Source organism: Acinonyx jubatus, chromosome E1, assembly GCF_027475565.1.
Source record: "Acinonyx jubatus isolate Ajub_Pintada_27869175 chromosome E1, VMU_Ajub_asm_v1.0, whole genome shotgun sequence".
In the NCBI taxonomy this organism is placed as follows: Eukaryota; Metazoa; Chordata; class Mammalia; order Carnivora; family Felidae; genus Acinonyx; species Acinonyx jubatus.
In genome coordinates this window covers 22,200,953-22,224,972 of record NC_069397.1, presented here as the reverse complement: position 1 = coordinate 22,224,972, position 24,020 = coordinate 22,200,953, and the positions used below count along the sequence as shown (strand labels likewise).

Sequence of the window (24,020 nt, the reverse complement as noted above, 5' to 3'; positions counted from 1 at the left end):
CTCATGCTGCCTTCAGCTGTGAATATGTAAACATTTTGATAAAACTCTTTGTTGGGGTGCCTCACTGGCTCAGTCAGAAGGGCATGTAGCTCTTAATCTAGGGGTTTGCGCCCCATGTTGGGTGTAGAGATTACTTAAATATAAAATCCTAAAAAAAAAAAAAAAAAGATTATTTTTCATATTTTGCCCAGAGAGCAGCCAAGGCTATATACATCCTGAGCTCTTTTCAGCTTAGTTCACCATAAAAAGCTGGATCAGAGATCTACTTTATTAGCTCTTTCCAATTTCCCCTAGGGAATTTACAAGAGACTGCATGACTTAGACTCCTTAAGCCTCAGTTTCATCTGTGAAATGGGGAAAATAAGACCTGCTGCTTATAATTGCTTTAGGTTCATATGGTTTACGTAAAGCACTGAAGACTTTTCCGGGCCTATAATGGGACTTAACCTCATATTATTATTATGAGGCTTCTGATGCCTGGGAGATAATTAGTGACAGCTTCCTTCTGTCCGGGCAAGGCCAGCTTCAAGGAAGTATGACCAGTGCAGTTGCACAGAGCCCTGTGCTTATATTCTACTGTTGCCATCCTGAAATTCTTAATACTTTTGGAACAAGCATCCCATATTTCGCACTGTGCCCTGCAAGCTACATAACCAGTCCTGTCCCCAGCAATGAGTAGAACTCTTGTACTGGCCCTTCCCTTTGGAAAATACCCTACCACTGATTTCTTAGGGAATAACTCCCTTAGAGAGTTACCTCCTATAGAAAAATTGGGGTTAACATCTTGTGTCTTATCTCTGTTCCATTCTGGGGTAATCTACATGGCCTCTTTCAGAAAGGAATACTTTATATTTTACATAATTTACTAGGTTCAGAGAAGTTAAGAGGGGGCTGATGAAGTAGAATGATGATTTGGGGTTTTGGATAAGGAAAAGATCCAGGTTCAAAATGCTGCGGGGCTCTTTCTGGCCAAATTACTCAGGCAAGGTAAGGTGTCTGTCTCATTGGTAAAATCTATGTTGTGGGGGAATTATATTTTCCTTATTGGTAAAATTACATTGTCTCAGGGGAATTTAACAGATAATCTATGCAAAATGCCTTCCATAGAGAGTCTGGCACCTAGTAGGTGCTCAATCACCATTAATTCTTTCGGCTCTTGCCAGAAGTAACAAAATCAGGGCACTAGAACTTACAAACCATGCTGCTACTAATAAAAGAAATAATATGATTTATTTTTTCACTACTGTTTTGGGAAAGGCATGTGCTTCATAAATATGTATTGGAAAGTACTTAGCAAATGAGTAGAAATAATAAAAATATGTCAAAGTAAACTGCTCCTATAAATATGTCACTTGGTAGACAAATTAGTGTTTTATTACTACTAAATACTATTGCTTGCCGAAAAGGATTTTAGATTACTTGCACAATGGGTACATTATTGAGTGCCTCTGCAGAAGGACACGATAAAGATGAAAAATAGTGATGGTGATAATGCTAAAGGTGGAGAAATGAGGAGTGTGGGTAAATGCAGCTCTGAGACCTCCTTGCTTCAGAGATCTGCACATTATTTAGCAGCATTCCAATGATTTAGCTATAATATGGACCAGAGGGCCCTGGGAAAAAAATGACCTCTATAGGATGTTATGAATCTAGGCTCTAACCCATGGATTGAGCACACTTCCCTTTGGAACTGAGCATTCCGCCTGTAAACTGAGCTTACAAAAACATCTCTGGGCCTCACCCTATCCTTGCTCTGAACTTATTAACTTTCTATGACTATAATTAACACTGAGAGAAGGAGAGATCAGGTGGAGAATACTGGGCCTTAATCACAGGTCACAAATCCATTTCAGAATGAAGATGAACAATGTCCTGAGAGGGGAAAATAAGAGACAATAAATGCCTTCACTGGGAGAATTAAAGCCCTGGAGAGAAGCAGAGAGGACAGAATTCCATCAAGGAAAGTTACGAATATAGTCAGGTAGGAAAAAGATGAGCACATTTAATTTAGGGGTAGGAGACCTCTAGAAGGCTAGTCTTTTCATGAGTTCCTGGGGGTGGAAAGACCTGGTTTAAAATTTCAACTTAGCCTTTTTCTACCTGTGTGGCTTTGGGTGAATTAATCTTCAGATCCTTGTTAATAACATGGGAATGACAGGACTCAGTTTGCTGGGTTGTGAAGATTGGAAATCATACTTGTGAGAGTCTACGTGTATAAATGATAGTATTTTTACATCACTTCCTTGTGATGCTCATTATTTTCAAATACAAACTGTTCACAACTGTGGGAGGTTTTGACAGGAACCTAAAAATAGGAGAAAGTATCACTAGACTTGGTCAGAAGAATGATGAGAATGTATATTATTTTCCTAAGGCATTTTCCTAGTCTACACTGGCTAACGATCCCCCATGCAACCCTTGTGCTTTATAGTTTGCTAAGCACTTCTCCGTAGTGCTCCGTAATCCTCATACCAACCTACCTCCTAAACCATTCCAATTCTTTCAAGAATGAGGAAGCTGGAGTTTGGAGGTGTTAGTACCTGCTGAAAGGTACACAGCCGATGAATAGCCAGGGTGGGCTCCCGAGCACAGGGTCATTTTCCTTTTACTAAGGCCTTCCTCTGAGCAGTTTCCTCACCCTCTTAGGGTAAAACTAACCCTGGGGGTTTAGACTGGGAAATCCTAGAAGAGGGAGGTGCCAGCGAGTGAGTGGGACAAGCATGGGTTTTGATGTCTTACAGATCTGGCTTCTAATAGCTTTCCAGCTACAGAACCTTGACTAAACTAATGAACCCTGATGGGCCCGGGTTGCCTCCATTATGAACCATCACCTGCTTATAGCATTGTTGCGAGGAACAATGAGATAGGAGAGGCGACTCACAACCTCTTACAACGAAACCAGTTCAAAGATGTTAAAGGACTCGCTCAAGGTCACCAGGCTGGGCCACCATCTAGCTGAGCCTCAGACCTGGACTCCAGCTCGTCGCGCAGTCTGGTGACCAAGGCAACGAGGAGCAGAGGGATGCCCAGATAGGGGCGAATGCATGCATCCACAGGACTCAGGCTCAGACTCGGCCAGCCCCGCCTCCGGCGGCCCCAGCTCCGCCAGGGGGCGCGCTCGGAGGCCGCGCTCTAGCCCGCCGCGTGCCTCGCCCCTCTCTATGGTGGCTCGGGCGCTGCGGGAGCGGAGGCGCGCTCCCGAGAGGGGGCGGGGCCGCGCCGGGGGCGGGGCCGCGCGAGGGGCGGGAGCGGCCGGGCCGGGCGGCTGGGGATGGGTGGGGGGGCCAACTTCCTGGGGCCTCCCGTGAGGATGTCGCGACCGCCCCCCGGTGCCCCTCAGCCCCGGAGACGCCGCCGCGGCGGAGTCCGAAGCCCCCCTGCCTGAGGCGTCCGCGGCCCGGATCCGGCTCCTCCCCTCCCCTCCCCTCCCAGGTGCGGACCGGGCGGGCGGCCGCGGCAGGTGAGGAGGCGGCGGCGGCGGCGCTGGGATCTGCGGGGCGCCCGGCCTGGGTGGGGTCCTGGGGGAGGCCGGGGTGGGGGCGCTGCTCGGCCTCGGCTCTCGCCGCGCTGTGGTCTGGAAGCGCCTCCTCCGTGCGGGGCGCGGCCTGGGACTCTCCCTGCCTCGCTGGAAGTCTCCGCATCCGGGGCAGCTCGCACCTGTCCCAGTAAAAGTCCTTCCAAAGAAAGCATTTCACCTGTGGGGGCAGTAACAGGAGACGGGTCTTTTCAAATATCCCCAAACGCCTTACATACCGGCAGGTTCAATTGGTTTGTGGGGGGAAAGATGCCGCCTTACGGCAGAGGAAACTGAGTCAGGTACGCGGCGGCCTGGTTCCCCCTTAAAGGAGCTGGCTTGTCCCTGCTTCCTAGCGGAGGAGCCTTTCGGGCCTCTCGGAAGGAGACGGCTGGAGTTTGGAGGCTTAGTGGAGAAGTTTGGAGGCTTAGTGGAGAAGTTTGGGAATGTGCTGCCCCCTCCCCCCTCCCGCCTTAGGGATTTGTCCTCTGTTCATGTGAGGTGGTGTGTGAGGTCGTCAGTGGCCAAGACGGAGAGGGAAGTGGGGCCTCTCTGCAGCCGGCAGCCCCTGAGACATTTGCCCAGGAGTAGGGAAGTATGGCTAGACCAGGGGAGTCAGAGCATGGCAGGCATCTGTCTGCTCAGAGCCTGATTTCGGGCTGGTAGAAGATACAAACAACAGCATATTTTCTCCTTTTTGTTGGCCTGTCATTTATTCTAGTGGGAAAAAACTGCTTGTGTAATCAAGGGTGTATCAAGCTCCTCCCAGTCTACCGCAGGGAGGAATTACGGTTAGCTTGGAAATAGGGCTTTACCCACTACTGTCACTTTGCACCTTGGCTAAAGGCCACGGTGACCTAATTACAGACATCCACAGGTGCATGTGGCCTTCTAGAAAGCAGCGAGTTCCTTATTCATCCCCTTTTACAGGTGGTTTGGAGGACCGGGAAGATTTCCCATCACTCCTGTTGCTACAGCTGTCTGGGGAGCCTTGTGATTTTCTTAGTGACAATTCAAGTTACTGCAATGTGACCAAAGCTGTCCTATTTATTGAGCCATTTTTTTTTTTAGGAATGGGAGTAGGCAGGGGACAGGTGCTGGGCCGAGTTCCTATACAGAGTTCCAGGGTTGGGAGATGCAGAGTTGCTCTCTGTTCAGGGGATTTCAGGTTTGAATAACTTCTTTATCGTTTTTTCCTGATTGTGTTCTTTTTCACATTTCAAGGAAGTGGGTGATGGCAAGTATTTCTGAAGCATTATGGCATATTTCCTAATAATTTTGGACTTCAGAGTACAGTTCATAAATTACAGTTGATTTAGAGGTGTTATTTTTCTTAAGTTTGGAAGTTGTGTATAACAACTTGATGTGGCAAGGCTAAATAAGAACTTGATTGTGCTTGAAGGAAATTTCCATGTAATCTAGGAGACACCCACACACTTTAATGTCTATATCTAACTATGAAGATAAGCCCACTAAAAACTTTCAAATTGGTCAGGTAGAGGTAGAGAGCTGTTACTCTGACTGTTTACATTGGGATCAAGGGTTTTAAATCCTCTAAATTGACTTAATTTAACCATTTGCTAAAATAATATGCACAAAACAAGAGCTGTTCTCAGATTAGAAATTAATTTGTTTTTTTTTAATTTTTTAATGTTTTTATTTATTATTGAGAGACAGAGAGACAGAGTGTGAGCAGGGGAGGGGTAGAGAGAGGGGGGGGGGACACAGAATCTGAAGTAGGCTCCAGACTCTGAGCTGTTAGCACAGAGCCCGACGCAGGGCTCGAACTCAACCAACTATGAGATCATGACCTGAGCCGAAGTCAGTCGCTTAACCGACTGAGCCACCCAGGTGCCCCAGAAATTAACATGTTTTTAATCTTTCTCATGGCCAAGGGGTTGACATAACTAACTGCTTAGCACTATCTAATAATGCATCTTTAAGGCCTCTTAAGATAGCAGTGGAAAAAGCATTTTCAATTACCAGCATTTAGAAAAGACAAAACAGCAACAGTAACAAAAAAGGGCACAATTTCTTCCCTAAACACATGTTCACTGTCATGTTTAATATAGCCACACCCATCTGTAAGAGTATTGTCCCTAGAACTTTCTGGAAACACCTATAGACACCTAAAGAGTGTTAGGGGGACAAATTCCACCTTGATGTCTTATAATAGAATCTTTAATGCTGCTATTGCTTTAATGGTAGATTAGAGACTTAAAAAAATATTTATTTTGAGAGAGAGTGCTGCACCCATGAGCAGGGGGAGGGGGGAGAGAGAGAGAGAGAGAGAGAGAGAGAGAATCTCACGCAGGCTCCACAATATCCACTCAGAGCTCCACACGTGGCCTGAACCCACGAACCTCAAGATCATGACCTGAGCTGAAATCAAGAGTTGGTCGCTCAACCGACTGAGCCATCCAGGCTCCTCTAGAGACTTTTATATCAAACTTGTACTGACCATAGTGTTTATATTTTGGGATGAAAGTTTTAACCTATGTACCTTTCGAATCTCCTCACCTCTGCAATACAGAGCTAAGTTATAATTTAGAGTTTAATGAGAATACATAGTTTTCAGTTGCTATTGGTTAAATCTCAAGGGACGAGCTGCTTTATTATCGTTTGGTAATGATTACTGGTTATTATTTTTGTTTGGTTACTGGTTATTGGTAGTGGTTACTTGTGTTTATGTAAGAAAGATTTTGGTAATTATAAGGATAATCTATTTTTTTATTACCTTTTTTTGGTTTATTTTTTAATTGAACTATAGTTGACACACAAGGACAGTCTTTTTATATGCAAACACGCGAACTCCCATTCTTTCAATAGGGAAATGGTTTGGTCATTTTCTTGTATCGTGACTTTATATTATCAACAGTGTTTTAAATAGGACTTTTAATAGGATATTCTGTTACATCTCAATTGAAAGCCATCCCTGACAGGAAGGAATCCTAGGCCTTGGCTCTCCCAGTTTCCAGGATTTATCAGTTGCCATGGTCAGGACAGTGGTTTTATCTAATCCTATAATGCCATTCTTACTTTAAACCCATTACCTTCCTTTCTCTTGATTAAGATGGTCATGAAGTTTCTTTGCTTTCCCCTGTGCAGGTTGAATATTCCCCATTTTTGATGCATTTGGGCCTGTTAACGTTCTGAATTGGAGCCAAACAGTTGGTTAAGAGAATCCTACTGCACAATCTTAAACATTTTCCTTTTTCAGAGCAAGCATAAAATCTGTGTTTCCTCTGGGGGAAAATTAGCTTTTTGAATCTGATAGGAAAACCAAAGCTGGTTTTTCCAGCTTTGTACCAATACAAAATCTTAACCTTTCCTTTCTGGTTTTGCCAGTACAGTGACTGGTGACAGTAGTGAATGATGAACTAGAGCCTTTGGGAGATCCCCAAGTCTTCCCGAATCAGTAAAAAAAGGTCATATTGTATTCAGTGCAGCCTTTAGCCTTTTTAGTGTGTTTTATTGCAAGGAGTTCCCAAAAGCCAGCCATTCCTTGAAAGCTGCAGTTTGCAGCTGAGTCACTAAAGGGTTCTTTAAAAATACAGATTTCCCAGCCCCACCTCCTGGAGATTTGATTGAGTGAATGAGTGATGACCAAGAATCTACATTTTATTTATTTATTTTTTTAATTTTGTAAAAATGTTTATTTTATTTTTGAGAGACACAGAGCATGAGCCGTGTAGGGGCAGAGAGAGAGGGAGACACAGAATCCAAAGCAGGCTCCATGCTCCGAGCTGTCAGCACAGAGCCCAATGGGGGGCTCCAACCCACGAACTGTGAGATCATGACCTGAGTGAGATCATGACCTGAGCCGGAGTCAGAAGCTTAACTGACTGAGCCACACAGGCGCCCCAAGAATCTACATTTTAAAAACCATTCTGGCATCTATTTCCAAAAAGGTCCCCAAAGCGATTCTGATATGCAGCCAGGTTTGGGAGCCACTGTTGCACTGCTTTGAAATTCTTTACAAATGGTAGTTCCTTTAAAAGCATCATTATGGTATCCAGGATGTTTGATTTGCTAGAATAGCCCATTTCCTAGTCATGACAGATAACAAAGAGCTTTTATAACTTTTATGTAAATTACTTTACAAAGAGCCCCCCCCCCCCCCCCCCCGCCCTCCCGCTGTATTATCTATCTGGAGTCATGAGGGAGGGTTGGTGAAAGTAGCTTCCTTTATTTCCTGAGTGGACAAATGAATGATAATGTGGAAACGACTGGAGGTCTGAATCGGTAGTCGAATCTAGTTACGATCAGTGTTGGATAGGAGAGATGCCTGGGAATTCTCCGCGTGTAGGATTTAAAAATAAAGCCAACTTGCCAGATGTTTCACTGCTTCATAGCCAAAGAGCTTTATTGAAAATAATGGAGGCTTAATAGTCAATAAAATTTAGTCACGGGCCCTTTGCGGAGTTCACGGAAGGAAGCACAATTGCTGAAGTACAGAACCATCCCAGTTAAAACAATTGGGGCACTCAACATGTTAGGGAATTAAACTTGGGAAAAGTGTAACAGTTGAGGAAATAGACAAACCTGGTTTTGAATCCCAATTCTTCCACCTCCTGGCCTCTGCTACTTCAAGACACGTTCCTTAATCTTTGTCAGCTTCATTTTCTTCATCCCCGAGATGAAAATAATGCCTGATGGGATTGTTCCGTGGATTAAAAGAGAGAAGATCCGTTCTTTATACATTGCAGGCAACTCCTTGAATGTTCACTTCTCCTACTTTCTGCTAGGATTTCTATTCCAGAGGCTTAAGATGTCTTTCTAAATCTGGCCTTCTCTGTATCTTTCCAGGAATATCTACTCTGTCAGCTCTTTTAGAGAGTCTCTGAAAGAGTGAGGACTAAAGTTAGGAACTGGATGATATGGGTAAAGAAGAATGAGTCATAGGACACTCAAAAGTGTTTTTAGAATGAGAGGAGTATAGGCATATATCCAGAGTTACTGTTTGCAGAAATGAATTAATGCCATCCAAATTCAGCCATACGTATCTATCTGGGTGGTAGTGCGCGGGCACTCATGTCAGTCTAGGAGGCTGTAAGGGTGGCCCCGTTAAGTAGCAGCTGACATCCATTTCTTCCCTCATCTCCCGTTCTCCCTTTCGGTCTCTTTTGTTTCTCTTTCCCTCTCTCCTCCCTTTCAAAGTGCCCTTCCTTTCGACTTGCCAATCATGCCCCAGTAATCACAGGCCAGGCCCCTGAAACTCCAGGCTAAAAGAGAGGTTGCTGGTTGCTAACACCTGTCTCCCAGCTAAATGAATAGGCCCTTTTGTGGGCAGGATGTTAAAAAAGCTGATTAGTACAATACTGGCTTAAAGGACCTATTAATGATACAGCATATGTAAATCAGAGAGTGATTCAAAGCCATTTTCAAGATTTCTTTCTTATACCATATATTTATTTTTTATATTGAATTATGATGTTGGTTGAAAGTTTGTGTCTAAACCATGAATCTGTTTATTGCCCAAACAGACTAATTTTTGTCATTTGATTGGGAATCATTTATATTCTAAAGAAGTTTCTACCCTTAAGGGCCTTTGTATTGTTCAGCAAATGTCTAACTGGTGTGTAATACAATTAAAGTTTTGTTCACTGCGCTGCTGACATAATTAGTTTAATTTCTGCTCCTTATATATTTCTCTTGGCAGCTGGGAAATTAAAATACTAGATGTTGCATAAAACTGCTTTTTTGAGGGGGTGATTTTACTGTCAGTTGAATGGACTTAGGCCCCAGGGTACATTTTTTAAGATGTCTTATTCAACTTTCCTGTAATAGTCTTCTTTCTCTCCATAGAATTAATGTATTAAGGCACATAATTGGCTATTTAAGCATTCAGAAGAGACAATGTTTGGCCTTTACCCCATGATTATATTTTTTCCTTACATCTCTTTTGAGGAAATGTGTGTAATTTTTGAAACCTCTAAGTATATTACACTTACACGAGCATGTGGACTTTTGCAAAGACTGGAGAGTGGAGTGGGTTTCTCTGATAAGGTGTATTATTTAATGCCCTCCCCAAATCACCGCTCTGTTCTTTTTAGATCATAGCGTTTGCAGACCTGATGTGAAAGTGGAGAGGCTGAGCTGCCTGGCAAATCCTCCTCACAATTTTTCTATGATAACGTTTCACAGAAATGGCTCTAGTCTTCAGGAACAGAAGTTGCTCTCGAGGAGACTTTACGTTTAATTACTCTAATCCGCCCTTCATTTCCTATAGGATTCTTGCAGAGATTCTCACCAGGCTGCTGATTTCATGGAGTCATGACTTTACACAGGTTTTTAGCTCTGTTAAGGCTTCCAGCCTCTTTTTGTGTTTTTTTTTTTTTTTTTTTTTTAATGGAAAGTGACCTTGGTCTGGTAATTTCTCCATTGTCCTCTCCTATAAAAAGATAAGCAAAACCTTCTTGCAATCTCAGCAGCCTTTTTCAGCAGCTACCCCTTGTGCTGATTTTGAACTTTTAAAAAATTTTGTTGAGCAAGTGTTACTTGACTTTTTAAAGCTGCCCCTCTCTGGTGCTGGGGGCTAGGCCCCCATCTCCCAGTTTAACATGCTCAGGCCTTCTGGAATCGCGTATAAAGACCTGATTTCATTGTCTCTGGGTTGTGGAGTGGTCAGGGCTCCCTAGGACAACTGTTTGTTTCCCGCAGTCCAGTTCTAAAGGGAGGGGAAGCCCATCCCCATTTGAACTACCAGGAGCCAGTCTGATCGCTGAAAACATTTTAACTGCCCTGATCCTCTTGAAAGAAATGCTGCCTAGTCATCCTGAAACTTACAGGAAGTTAGGCCAACTGGAGGCTCTGCTGGCCTCTGAGTGGTTAATGCAGTTCGTTAGTAATCAGCACCATTGTTTATTTGCAACTGCTGGATTATGTTAAAAGACTTGCAAAAAAAAAAAAAAAAGCTTTTCTTAAGTAAATGGAGCATCCTTCTCTCCCACCCCATCTTCTTCATGCTCTACTCATTTGCTTTGGAAAATCTTTCCAGTCTCAGTCCAGATGACGGGCATACAGATGAACAGCACAAGATTTGATCCTAAAATGTATAGAAGAAGTGTGTTGTCCCTCCAGCATTTTCTGTGAATCTTACCTTTTTTCTTTATGATAATGTTTAAGACATCTGCCTGGTAAATAGCCTCATCCTATTTCTGCTTCCAACCTTTTCCTAGGTCCTGAGTCAGTGGGTCCACAACCAATTAATTATACCTCCTCTTGACCATGGTAAACTATTATTTATTGGTGTGGAAGAAGATTCACCAGAGCATAAGGCTTTAATCGAAAATGCTGGACAAAAGGAGCATTCTAGTTTGGAGAAAGAGAGCAGAGTGTTTCCTAGGGCTTGCTCTAGCAGCAGTAGGTCAGCTGAAGTTCAGTTAGTTGGAGGAATCTTTAGTCAAGGATGGTTCTACGAAGAGGGGGAATTGGTTTTTTTTGTAAAGTAGCAGCCATTGTTTGGGCATTTGGGATTTTTTGGAGGGGTGAAGAGGGAGAGTTAGGGGCTAACATTTTGTACAGTTGGAAGAAGGTGGCAGGAAGAATTGCGGATGCTAGGACCCTCTCAGCCCATACTGGGAAATTCTTAGTCTTTCAGCTTCTCTCCTGTTTGCCTTGGTTTCTACCTTTTGGGCATGACTGGACTTCAGGTACCATTCTTGGTCATTTTATTTACTGATGGAAGAATTTGCTTAATCATTCTGAGTGCAAGCTGAAGTTTGCCTTAGCCAGTGTTTGCTACGGGACGGGTGGAGCGAGGGGGTGCCTGAATATTCCCAGAAAGCTTGACAAAGGCCACTCCACCTTCCTTACTGCCCTCACCGTATAGTTGGACCCAGCACTCCAGATGAATCTGAATCTTCTACTCCCATGCCCACTGGTCTGATCCAGTTAGGTGTTTCCTAACTCTCTGGGTTGTTGACACAGTTGCGGACCAGCAGCTTGAATAGGGACAGTGAGCCAGCCAGTTAATAGGGGACATAAAAATGGTATCATTCTGCCACTTTACCTCCAGATGATCTTCATCAGATTCTTAAACTTTGTGTGATAAAATTTTTGAGGGGTGCCTGGGTGGCTCAGTTAAGTGTCTGACTCTTGATTTCGGATCAGGTCATGATCTCATGGGCTGGGTTTGTGAAATCGAGCCTTGTGTTGGGCTCTGTGCTGACAGAGTGGAGCCTGCTTGGGATTCTCTACCCTGCTTGCAGGCACATAGGCGCTCTCTCTCTCTTTTTCTCCCCACCCCCTGTCAAAATAAATAAATAAACATTAAACATTTTTTTTCCATACAGCATATCAACATGTCTCTTGTAGTACCAAAACTAATACTGAAAATGAAAATACACTGACAATTATATTTAAATTGGTTTTTATTTGAGATATAGGCTGTCCATACCTGCACTGTACTTACTTTTGGAAATGCTCATAAACCGTAGCCTGAAATCCTCCTTGTCTCATCTTTTTAGAAACAACACAAACATAAAAATAAGCCACTGGTTTTATTTGGGAGGGATTGCAGAAAATTCAAGAGTCTCTCTCCCCCTCTCTCCCTACATCCCTCTCTCTCCCCATCCCTGCTTGCACTCTCTCTAAAAACAAACAAAACAATTTTGATGTCATAACATGTACATATTTACATGTATTTTAATTTACATTTGGTCTTCCCAACCAAACATCATTTTTTTGGGTTTTTTTTTTTTTTTAACTTCTGTGCCCAACGTGGGGCCCAAACTCACAACCCTGAAGTCAAGAGCCACAGGCTCCACTTACTGAGCCAGCCAGGCACCCTCACCAATGTCATTTTTATAAATGGGGAAAAGTTGGGGCATCTGGCTGTCTCAGTTGGTAGAGCACGTGACTCTTGGTCTCAGGGTCATGAGTTCGAGCCCCACATTGATGGAGAGATTACTAAAAAAAAATTTAAAAATGGGGAAAAGTTGAAATTTGTTACATATTACAAATATTATAAAAGTGTATTAGGGGCTCCTGGGTGGCTCGGTCTGTTAAGTGCTGGACTTCAGCTCAGGACATGATCTCATGTTTCGTGGGTTCACGCCCTGCGTCGGGCTCTGTGCTGGCAGCTCAGAGCCTGGAGCCTGTTTCAGAGTCTGTCTCCCTGTCTCTCTGCCCTTCCCCCAATCACACTCCATCTCTCTAAAAAATAAACATTGAAAAATTTTTTTAAAAACATTAAAATATGCTTTCTGTAAGTTTTAATATACGAAATTAAAAATATTCTTTACCTAAGATAATTTATCAGGGATTACACACAAATTGTAACCTTTTTTACTCATAAAAACATTGCTATAATATATAAAAACATATGGCTGATCTCAAATTTTAGTGTGCCCCATAATCCCCTGGGCACTTGTAAAAAAAATTCAGTTTCCTGCTTCTTAGCCTAGACTTATACAATCAGTGTTTGGGACTGAGGCTTGGGTTTCTGACGACCATAATGATGATGGTGGTGGTGGTGGTGGTGATGATGCTGAGAAATTCTGAAATTACGAGGCTGCCTTTATTTTGCAGAGGAGGAATTTAAGGCCCAGAGGAGCTTAAGGCACTTTGAATAGCATTGTTCTAGGTGGTTCTGAGGACATTGATAATCACTGTCTTCCTCAGCTGTCTGTTACCTGTAAATGAAACAGCCCTGAGCTCCCATCCCTGCTTGGGGAGAGAAGTTCCATCACCTGGTGATTTGCTAATTCAGAACCACAGTGTTACTACTTGGAGATTAGGTGAGGGATACTTACCTTTAATATGTTTAAGAATAAGTCAGTACAACTTGCATTTGGTGCCTGGATCAGGAGGGGTGTTTACCTCTTTTGACTAACCACTAAAAAGGAGTTTTCAACCTCTTGGCCTAACTGTGAGTAACTTTACTCACAGTTAATAAAACCTGCTTAAAAGTGTAAGACAAAATAAAATATGGGGATGTGCAGTTTTTTTGAGGCACTAAAGTTTGCGGTGCCTTTTTTAGAAGCCTTTTATAAGTAGTCTAGGAACAAAGCTTCCTAGTTTGTGTTGCTGTAATGTCAAAATGAATGTTGATGTGGAGCAGGGGGGGATAATCTCTGCAGGCTTTGCATCCTGGTTTAAATTGCCTAGTTGGATAAAATGTCAAATTGATAGATTATTGGAGCTGTTATTTTGGTGGTTAAACAAAAATGAAACTGTTTGGATGTTCTCAAGGAACACTGCTCCCTGTGTCTGGACTTTGCACTGGAGAAAGTTTCAATTGTTCAGAAGCAATACTAGTTAGAAAATGCAGCTTCTGTGGCTCCTTAGCACAGCTGTCTAAATTACCAGCTCTGTTGGGGCCTTTGGACAAGCATTGTTGAACACTTTTGGAAACAATTTACGTTTCTGATTCCAAACCGTCTTGGCTGTTCCCTGAATAGTTGGGAAACCTAGAAGTGGAGAAAGGTATGGCATTGTGTCTAGGTTATTCAAGTCAAAACTGTTTTCTTTAAGTGTCTCTCGAACAAATGTCTCTCGCCATCTTTCTGACTGGGGTGGGGGTGGGGGGCTGTAAAGAGAGTGTTGACTCCCTGGGCCTTTCTTTCCTAGTTACTGACTATTCAGTAGGATGGCACGTTGTCCGGCAGTGTGCCACCTACAGAGGACTTTGGTTATTATAACCTTGATTAGGAAAGAAGGATGGAGAACATGAGTGTGAGGATGCAGATGTTTTTGAAAGTCTGTGCCTGCTGTGTGAAGCCTTGAATTTGCACTTTGAACATTTGATTTGGTGAAGGACATTATAAAACTGTCTCGACAAAACAGCCCCCTTTCCTATTGAAATCATATTTTGCCCATGAGAGTTTGGGAAGCATTAGGCCTGCTCAGCAGGATTTATTTTACTCATTCCGTTGTGTAAAATGATACTTTTTTTCTGAACGGAATTGTATGCGTTGTTTGGTGGGAGTCAGGGGAAGGCTTACTCTTGTCTAAAAGTATGAGAGAATTTGGTGGAAGACTGATGAAAAGACTGACATTTCTTTTGCTGTGTTATACTTGTCTTTGTGCCATATTTTACCTGTATAAAAATTACCAACACTCCCTGTGTACTTGCTGTGTGCAGGGACTTAACTATATGAACTTATTTCATCCTCCCAACAGTTTTACGAAGCATGGGTACTAGTTTCTCTGTTCCACAGATGTGAAAACACTGCACAGAGAAGTTAAGTGATGGGTGCAAGGCCACACAGTGTTTGAACCCTTCTGGCTGTGAAGTCCAAGCTTTCAACCACCAGGCTATAGTGGCCGCATGGTCTGCTGACACATCTGTTACCATTACTTTTCAGAGTATGTCTTCAGAAGTAGGTTCTAGTTCATATAGTGGTGGGCTTTGAAATTTCTTATATGTGGGCCTCTTTGTGTGGAATGGTATTTAAAAGGAGTATTAGGTGCCTGGGTGGCTCAGTTTGTTGAGTGTACGACTTGGTTTTGGCTCAGGTCATGATCCCAGGGTCATGGGATCAAGCCCCACTTGGGGCTCTATGCTGAGCATGGAGCCTGCTTAAGATTCTCTCTCCCTCTCCCACTCTCCCTCTCTCCTTCCCTCTGCCCCTCTCCCCTGCTGGTTCTCTAGCTCTCTCTCTTAAAAAAAAAAAAAAAAAGATGTTAGCAACACTTGTTACTTACTAGTTTTAGTTCTGTTAGCACTGAAGTGTTGTTTCATGGTTTATTCCAAATTCTAACATTATAATTGTATTTTTAAAAATTTAGTTATTTTTTTTGAGAGAGAGAGAGAGAGGGAGAGAGAGAGAGAGAAAGTGGGGCAGGGGCAGAGAGAAAATCCCAAGCAGGCTCTGCATTGTCAGTACAGAGCCCAGTGTGGGGCTCAAACCCACGAACCATGAGATCATGACCTAAGTCAAAATCAAGACTCGGATGCTCAACCAACTGAGCCACCCAGGTGCCCCTGTAATTGTATTTGGTGTATAAACCAGTCACCCTTAAAAGCACATTTGGCTAAACAGCTAAAGCTTTGGCTTAGAGAAGGATTTATTGATGACTTTTCATTTTTCAATTATTTTTTTTCTGGTGGGGGCAGTGTCTTCCTGTTTGTCACTAGGCCTCAATAAATTGCCCTCTACATAAGACATGTAGATGTTCTGACTTCCTGTTGTAAATGATAATGGAATAAATGGTGATAGACCATTTTCAGGAGGAAGTCCTGATCAGTATAGAAAGTAAAACTTTGCTCTCTGGGCTTGAGACACGTGTCCTGCTTCCCCTACGTATGAAACCCTTGAGGACTGGCTTGAAGAATCACAGAAGAAGCATCATTTAATTTTTTTCTGCTAACCTCTCCCTCACATTTTTGGAGAATGCTCCTGAGACTTTTGTAAGGAAAGCTATTTGTAGTAAGAAGCCTGTCACATGTGAGGTGCCCTACCTGGTAACCACGTCTTTCACAATTTCTTTGTCTTGTTGCTGCAGTGTTCAGATGCTTTTGATTTCCAGCAGGGTCCTTTCGGCTGAATGCTGAGCTGAAACTACAGCAGAATTCATTCTGTATGGGTTACTTCTGCCTTTTGGCTCATTGCTTATGGCTCTGGGGGAGCTCAGACGGAAATACAGGGAGGGATGAGGCACAGGTAATGCCTGAAATGTATTTCAGGTGGTTGGGCCAGCAACTGATCCATGCTTAGAGAATCTTTTTTCTTTTTTTTCTGGCATGGTAGGAACTGCAACATAAGAAGAAATGTGCTTTGCTTTACAAACTTTTCGCCTTTCTGGGTTCCCCGTGGTGATTGGACAGTTGAATGAGTAATTGCACTTTTAGTCACATCATCCCTAATCCTTGGCAACCAGCGATCTGTTCTCTGTCTGTATAATTTTGTCATTTCTGAAATGTTATGGAAATGGATTCACAACAATATGTGACCTTCTGAGATTGGCATTTTTAACTTAGCATCAGCCTTCCATGCAAGTTGTGTGTTGTAGCAGCCCGTTCCTTTTTGTTGAGAAGTAGTGGATGTGCCACAGGTTTTTTTTAGCGATTCACCTATTGGTTGTTTCCAGTTTTCAGAATGTAAATAAAACTGTCACGGACATTTGTTTAGAGGTGTTTTGTGTATACAAGTTTTAATTTCTCTAGATTAAGTGCCTAGGAGTACAATTGCTGTGTTGGATGGTTTATATATGTTTATTTTTTTATTTTATTTTATTTTTATTTATTTATAATAAAATTTTTATTTTATTTTATATTTATAATTCAAAAATGTTTAATTTGTACTTATGTATAATTTAAAAATGTTTATTTTATTAATTTTTACTTATTATTTTAATGTTTTACTTACTTTATTTTATTAATTTTTATTTTTTTAATGTTTTATTTATTTTTGCGAGGGTACGAGTTGGGGAAGGGCAGAGAGAGAGGGGGAGTGAGAATTGCAAGCCTGACAAGGTGGGGGGGGGGGGGACAGGACTTCAAACTCATGAACCATGAGATCATGACCCAAGCTGAAATCGAGTTGGATACTTGGGGGCACCTGGGTGGCTCAGTCGGTTAAGTGTCTGACTTCAGCTAGGTCATGATCTCACAGTCCGTGAGTTCGGGCCCTGCATCAGGCTTTGTGCTGACAGCTCAGAGCCTGGAGCCTGCTTTGGATTCTGTGTCTCCCTCTCTCTCTGCCCCTCCCCCATTCACGCTCTGCCTCTGTCTCTCAAAAAGTGAATAAACATTAAAAAAAATTTTTTTTTAAGAGTTGGATGCTTAACCAACTGAGCCACCCAGGTGCCCCAAATTTCTGGTTACTTCTTTAGAAATTTGCCTCAGTGAAAATATCCTTAAATATGCTGAAAATTGATTTTACAATGGCCCTACCATCTTATTCACATAGCTGTTTTTTTGTCAAGTGACCTTAGGTACCCCACTTCTGGTAATATTACTTAGCTTATGTCACTCATTTAAAAATACTAAAATAGCACGAGAGTGTAATATAAAGCAGGAGGTAAACCCCATCCTTATCAGAAGTAACTACTATGAAATGGTTTTAAACTTTTGAACTATGTGTATTTTGTATCTTTTTTCACTCTATGTGTATGTATATTCTGTGTGTGTGTGTCTTCGTGTTCCCATAGTCCCCATCTGCTGTTGTGTTAATGCTTTTTTTGTTTTCAGTGGAGAATGTATTATGGGCATTTTGGCTGTGATTTTTTTTTTTAAGTGCTTCAGCTTGGGATAGTGTTGTTTTCCTTTTTCTAACCCCTTTTGTTCTCTTATAAAAGGCATGAGAGAAGGCATGAGAGGTACCTTTGAAAGACCGAAACAAAATGTATTTTATTCTTCGTTACATGAGTTTGGGTTGAAATAAGGTTGTAGCTTTATTTGCAAGGAAATCAGCAGAATTCTGGATGTTGGAATCTACCTATCCATTTTATTGTAAGTAATGCAAGTTTGATTTTATGAACCTTGAGGGAAGCAAGAGCTGTGAGCACAATAATCTTTGGAGAACGTACAGTCCTTTGGGTATTAGCCTACTCATCAGGGGCTTAATCAGATGGAGTGTTTTCTTAAGTGCTACTGAAATGCACAGTTCAGTCTTTATTTTGAAATCTCTCCTGTCTACTGTCTCTCTTCCATTATTTTGATTACCTTGATGGGACATTCAAGCTGTGCAGCCTTACTCTTTTATTTCCACAGCCTACACAAGCCAGTTTGAAGATTAACTGTAGGTGAACAGGTAGTTTTATCTACTTGGCCAGAAATCACCCATCCAGATGAGACACATGTCAACAGAGGCCCCATAGACTTGGGCACCTGTGAGAAGGTAACTTAAATCTTGTGGCATTTTAGTGGAAACCAAAGTGAAAAGTCAGAAAGTTTGACTTATGGGAGGCAGGGCATGGGTATGGGAGGTGGCAGGGAGTAGAGAGAGAAAGAGGAGTGTGTGTGGATGTATTTAAAGAGGAGAGTCCAGAGGTACACAGTGAAGAAGAATTGTGAATTCAGGAAATCTTCAGAGTTGAATTACAGAATCTTTGTTCCGAGAGGGTGGTTACTGGGGAATAGGACGTGAGCCTACTAGTCACTTCATTATGAAGCTATGAGAGTTGTTTATGTGATGGAGTTGGAGGACAAGGGCCTGTCCCTGCCCTTCTTCTGTATTAACAACTCAGGAGAGAAAATGAAGAAATAGCTTTGTAAAGGAAATTACACTATCAGACGGTTCCCACATTTCCATCGCCAGGTTTCTAAATTGAGCTGCCCAGGATAGCAGATTGGTCACATTGCTGACTTCCTTTCCCCCCATCTTGTTATTAGGGCCTCCCACTGTGTCCTGTCAGCTTAGGATTCTTCCTTTTCCCATAGGCTTGCTACTTTTTCAATTCCCTGACATTTAGGGATCTAGTATTTCACTGTGACTGAGGTAGGCAGTTGCTGTACCCTCGATATTTGATACCCTTTTGAACTATTACACCGCAGTGGATAATCAAATGCCCACAATTACATTATAGACCAGATTCTGGTCACTGTACCATCAGGGACAGACTCACGTCACGTGCCCTCACACAGCTGGTTGGGGGGTGGGGGGGTGTTGTTTTGCAGCAAAGTGCTGTGAAGCAGGTTTCCACACCTGAACATGAAAGTGGCTCGTTAAAGATTAAAAGGACTGCCTGGTCCTTCTGGCCCCAAGATGGAATGATCTCCGGCATGGCGACAGCCTCTGTCTCCCAGGAGAGGCCATTTTATACAGGAGGTTTGTGCTTCCAAATGTTACAGTAAGCCTGCATTGGCTGATGCTGTGGTGATAAGTTGGCATTTGGGTACTCTCGACATATGAGCTATATAGCATCCCATGGTTTGAATTTCTGGGCAAAACTGCCTCATCAGGAAGTCAGAAGCTTCTACTTTCAACCTGTGCCTTTTGGGAGGTTTTATCCTTTGTTTTATTTGACTATTCTGTTGAGTCAAGTGAACTTTAATCTTTACAGCCATAAAAATTCCATTAAGCCCCTTGTACTGCATCCCAGGTGTGAAAGTGTCTCAGTATAATGACTGTGGGTGACAGCTAAAATCCTTAAGAGTAGTTAGGGTAATAATTGTCTCTGGAGGCTTGAAGAAAATAATGGTCCAGTTGACAAAATAAATACAGTTCAGTTGTTGTATACTTGGTGATTCTTGTGGGTAAGAGGACTAATGTCTGTGGCATACTCAGGGAGACTGTGGCTCATTTTGGTGGTCTTTGAAACACAACTTTTCATTTTATTGTAAACAGTGCTCAGGGAACATAGCTATATGACTGGTATCTCAAAATATTTGAGTCCCACCTGCATCAGAATCATGTGGGAGCAGGAGATGATTATTGAAAATTCTGATTCTGGGGCCTCTCCACTTGGGCTAATCCAGAATGTCTGAGGGACTCGGATGAGAAAGAATTATTTTCAGTAGGCACCCCTGTGGATTCTTAAGTACCCCTAGAGTGGATTCTTGAGTATCCTAAAATTTACTCATTTTTCACATTTAATTTCTGTGATTTATTAGACGATAGATGTTTGATTGATGCTCATCTGTCTTTTTTGAAGGGGAGGTACTCTAGTTTTTTAAAAAAGGTTAGAAGATCCTAGAACTCCAAAGATGAGAATTTGGCAATGTCCCTAATACTCAACAAGCTGAGGCAGCCACTGGTTTCTGGAGACTTGGATTTATCAATTCAACCTCTTCTCCATAAGAGAAAGGATATGGACATTAATAAGATTAATTTTGTTGAAAAGAATAAATGTGCAGTATCCTTTAGGATGTTGGGGAGGGGAAAGTAGGTAAAAGGGAGATGATTAGAGGAAAAAGTGAGAAAGGGAAAAGATTAGTTAATAAATGGTAAAACGTTTAACCCAGTTTTAAATTACCGATACTTGGGGTGCCTGGGTGGCTCAGTCGGTTAAGCATCCAACTTCAGCTCAGGTCATGATCTCACAGTCTGTGAGTTTGAGCCCCGCGTCGGACTCTGTACTGACAGCTCAGAGCCTAGAGCCTGCTTCTGATTCTGTGTCTCCTTCTCTCTCTCTACCCCTCCCCCGCTCATGCTCTGTCTCTCTCTCTGTCAAAAATCAACATTAAAAAATTAAAAAAAAAAATAAATTACCAATACTTGAATACGTGTTCCTTGTTAAAACAAAAAAATTCAAATTCTCGCGAAACTAAAAATACCTCCTGGATCTCCCATTGCAGTTCCCTCCCTGATGTGTGTATCCTCCCATATCTTTTTGTATGTATTTGGTAATTCTCTATGGATTTGGAAGATGACAGAATCCAGAGATGTGAATTTTTTTTTCTCTTTTGACACCTGGCTTACTTAACGTTTGTAACGTTAAGATCTCTTGCAGAAAAAAAAGGGGGGGCCTATAAATAGCATTACATATTCCTGTTCAAGAAAAACAGTGAGTGTGAGTGTGTGCAGATATCACACACACACACACACACACACACACACACATATACATACACTTAATCTCTCCTGTGACCACCCATAAAATGTACCTTTAGGTGAGGAATAACTTGTCTGAGTTTTAACATAATGCATTGAGAGAACTTAATAAGCACAAAGCCACAATTATTTTTCTTATTTCTCGTTTTCGTATAACCTCCTAGTTTTCATATAACCTCATAAAACTTCAAGTGCCTGAAGCCATTTGTTCAGATTTAGCATCTTTTGAAAGCCCTAAATCAGTGTAATCCTCAGCCTTTCCAGTCTAAAAGAAGGAACTGGGATGGGTATGTATGGTTATATTTTGGGGAAATTGATTGGAACTGTACAGAATCCCAAACCGGGAAATGATAATCTGCCATATTTCTCTTCACCTGCTAATGGTGTTTATTTTAGCAGAATTAGGAGATTCTCATGCTTCTGGCCCCCGTGTTGCTGTTTATATAATTTATATTTACTTCCTGGGTATAGTACCATCTGAATTTTCTCTTCCTTTTTTACAGTTACTAATATAGAATGAGCCAGAAGCCTCTAACAATAATGTTTTTTCGAAAAGAGGTTTCATATTTGTCCATTACTGTACGAACCTTGAGAGTTGCTCCATACCAGAATGTTGTTTATTATCAACTACAGAAATATTTCTTAAAATGTGGTCCATGAGATAATGGTTGTCAGCTGCTGTAAAACGCTTTTATCATTTGAAAAGAACTAATTAACACATACTGTAGGAAAACTTCTTTTAAACAGCCATTTTCTGAAAAAGAAAATGCTGAAAGGGAGGAAATAAAAGAGAGAACATTTTATAAAACCTTATAAAGCCCAGTGTGGCTATCCTACTGGAATAATGTAATTAAGGGGAATTAAGCAAGTTGGATAAATAACTTTTTTTTTCTTTAACTAGACCCTTGAAAAGGAATAGAATTAAGTAGCATAGTTATTAAACCCAAAATGTGACGGTCTGCACATACATTTTAATTAACCTAATAACATTTACTGAATGACAGGCTGGGCTGGTAGTTATATCCAGAGTTCATGGCATGTGGGATCTGCCTTGAAGGATGGACAAGGCTTGGAATGGGAGCCTTGAATGCCCATGCTAAGGAAGAGTTGGTAGCCGTGGGAAATTTTGAGAAGGCAACAGAAGGATCTGATACGAAATCTCGTTTCTTTCTTATCAAATGAGAAAACACAGAAAGCAAGGGCTTAATCTTTTGTTTTCTTGGTATAGCACCAAAGCCCGTTCTAGCTGGTCAGGGCAAATTCAATAATAATTAATAGCTGTTGATGAACCAGTCATTCTAGAATTGATTATTTAATAAGCTGGCCAATAAATGAGAATCGACCTAGATTTAGGGATTTTTAAATGTAAGTGGTAATACAGTTTTCACACTCCTGTATTCCTTAAACATCTGGTAGGTGTGATGGTGGATAATGTAGCTTAAGCTGTGTGTGGCAGCTGATTAAACAAAAAAGCCTTCAGTTATTTCTGTCTTAATTTGAGATTTTTGAATTGCCTAAGGAAATAGAAAGTTCAGAGAAGGCCTAGTAGGGAAAAAGAAGAGTGAGCCTGGTCATAGCTGACAAATTCACTCTGATGATTTGACCAGCTAAGGATGACTGGGCAAGTTCCGGAGTCCTCTGACCCAGATGTTCTAATTTGTAAATGCAAAGTGACTTCTTTATCAGCCACTCTGGAGAAATCTTCAGGGCTGTGAACCTGCTACCTTCTGTAATCTTGCTGCCCTGAGCCCCGGGCTGTTCTCAAATGAAACTTTGGAAAGTGACCACTGGAGCCTCCCAGGTAAGGGCTCCAGAGGCAGCCGAGCGACCAGCAGGAGGGCCATGAGGAAGCTGCCCCCGGTAATCAGCACTGGATTTAAAAAAAAAAAAATCAGTGGGGCACCTCTTCTTTTTCGAGGTTGCACTTGATTGTGGTTGGCTCAGGCTGGGTTGTTTGGGAAAGAGGAGTTTTGCCTAGCATGAGTCAGCACTGCCCTGGGTAAACCGCCTGCTCTGTTGCAATCTCGCTTACCAAAGATACGTCCCCAGGCGGCACCATTCACTCTGCCTGAAAGCTGCTGCTGTTGGCTCCTGAGATGAGCTCATCTGAAATGGCTCCAAGGACCTCAGCGGCAGGAACTGGAGGCAGCCTGCACTCTGCTGTGGTAATGTTTTGAAACAGGCAAAACCAGGTAACCCCAGACTGTTTTCTCTTAGTTTCATTTTCATCAGCTAGACTGAGCTGCAGGACGAACTGGGCCAGTCCTTTGTCTCAGAAGTTCGTTAATGCCTTAACAATTTGGATGTCTTAAAGTCAGTCCTTCAGTCCTTTGGAGGGGGTCTGAAGGGGAGAAGTTTCACTTCATTTGGGATCTGGATGTGGTTTTAGACCTAATTAGACCATTTATTACAGAAACCTTAGAGAAGCCAAACACATCAGGCTTACAGCTTTATCCATCTTTTGCTCTTATAGTTTCTGTCCTATGTTTTTTGAGAAGCAGTTTGGTCAAACTGAACTGTTATTAAAGGAAGAGAGAGAAGCAAAGGTATTTTATTATCTACCTAATCACTGGGAATATCGAATTATAGGGAACACTGTCTTATCAGTGAGTTTCCATATTTCTGAGGTACTATGAAGCACCTCTCTTCATCCCTAATTCTGATCAGACTACTATTCTCTCTCCCTCCTGCTCTTCACTTCTAACCTTGTTTAAAAAAAAAATTTTTTTTAATGTTTATTTTTGAGACAGAGAGAGACAGAGTGCAAATGGGGGAGGGGCAGAAAGAGGAAGACAATCTGAAACAAGGCTCCAGGCTCTGAGCTGTCAGCACAGAGCCCGATGCGGGGCTGGAACCCATGAACCGTGAGATCATGACCTGAGCCGAAGTCGGACGCTTAACTGACTGAGCCACCCAGGCGCCCCTCTCTTCTAACCTTTTTAAGTCTTAAGTCTCAATGCTAGGCAGTTGCCCCTCACAAAGTTTGCTTCTGCTCCTTCCAGTTCCCCCCAAGTGGCGCATGTTCTTTTACCTCAGGCCTTTAAGGCCTTTACATAAGCCAG

The 24,020-nt window shown here is 42.2% G+C and overlaps 1 protein-coding gene across 9 annotated transcripts in view; it reads left to right on the top strand.

Annotated features, from left to right (window-relative positions):
• The first annotated feature begins 3,291 nt into the window (after positions 1 to 3,291).
• RFFL (ring finger and FYVE like domain containing E3 ubiquitin protein ligase) overlaps positions 3,292 to 24,020 on the top strand; it is a 66,811-nt gene continuing 46,082 nt past the window's right edge. For 2 of the 9 annotated variants that reach the window (XM_015069363.3, XM_015069362.3), the window contains exon 1: positions 22,789 to 23,150. The gene's annotated coding sequence lies outside the window, so the exon portion shown is untranslated. Of the gene's footprint in view, positions 3,461 to 7,675; positions 13,946 to 18,176; positions 18,304 to 22,783; positions 23,151 to 24,020 lie in introns of those variants that run through there. The other 7 variants (XM_027034386.2, XM_027034385.2, XM_053212546.1 and 4 more) reach the window with 7 other exon arrangements.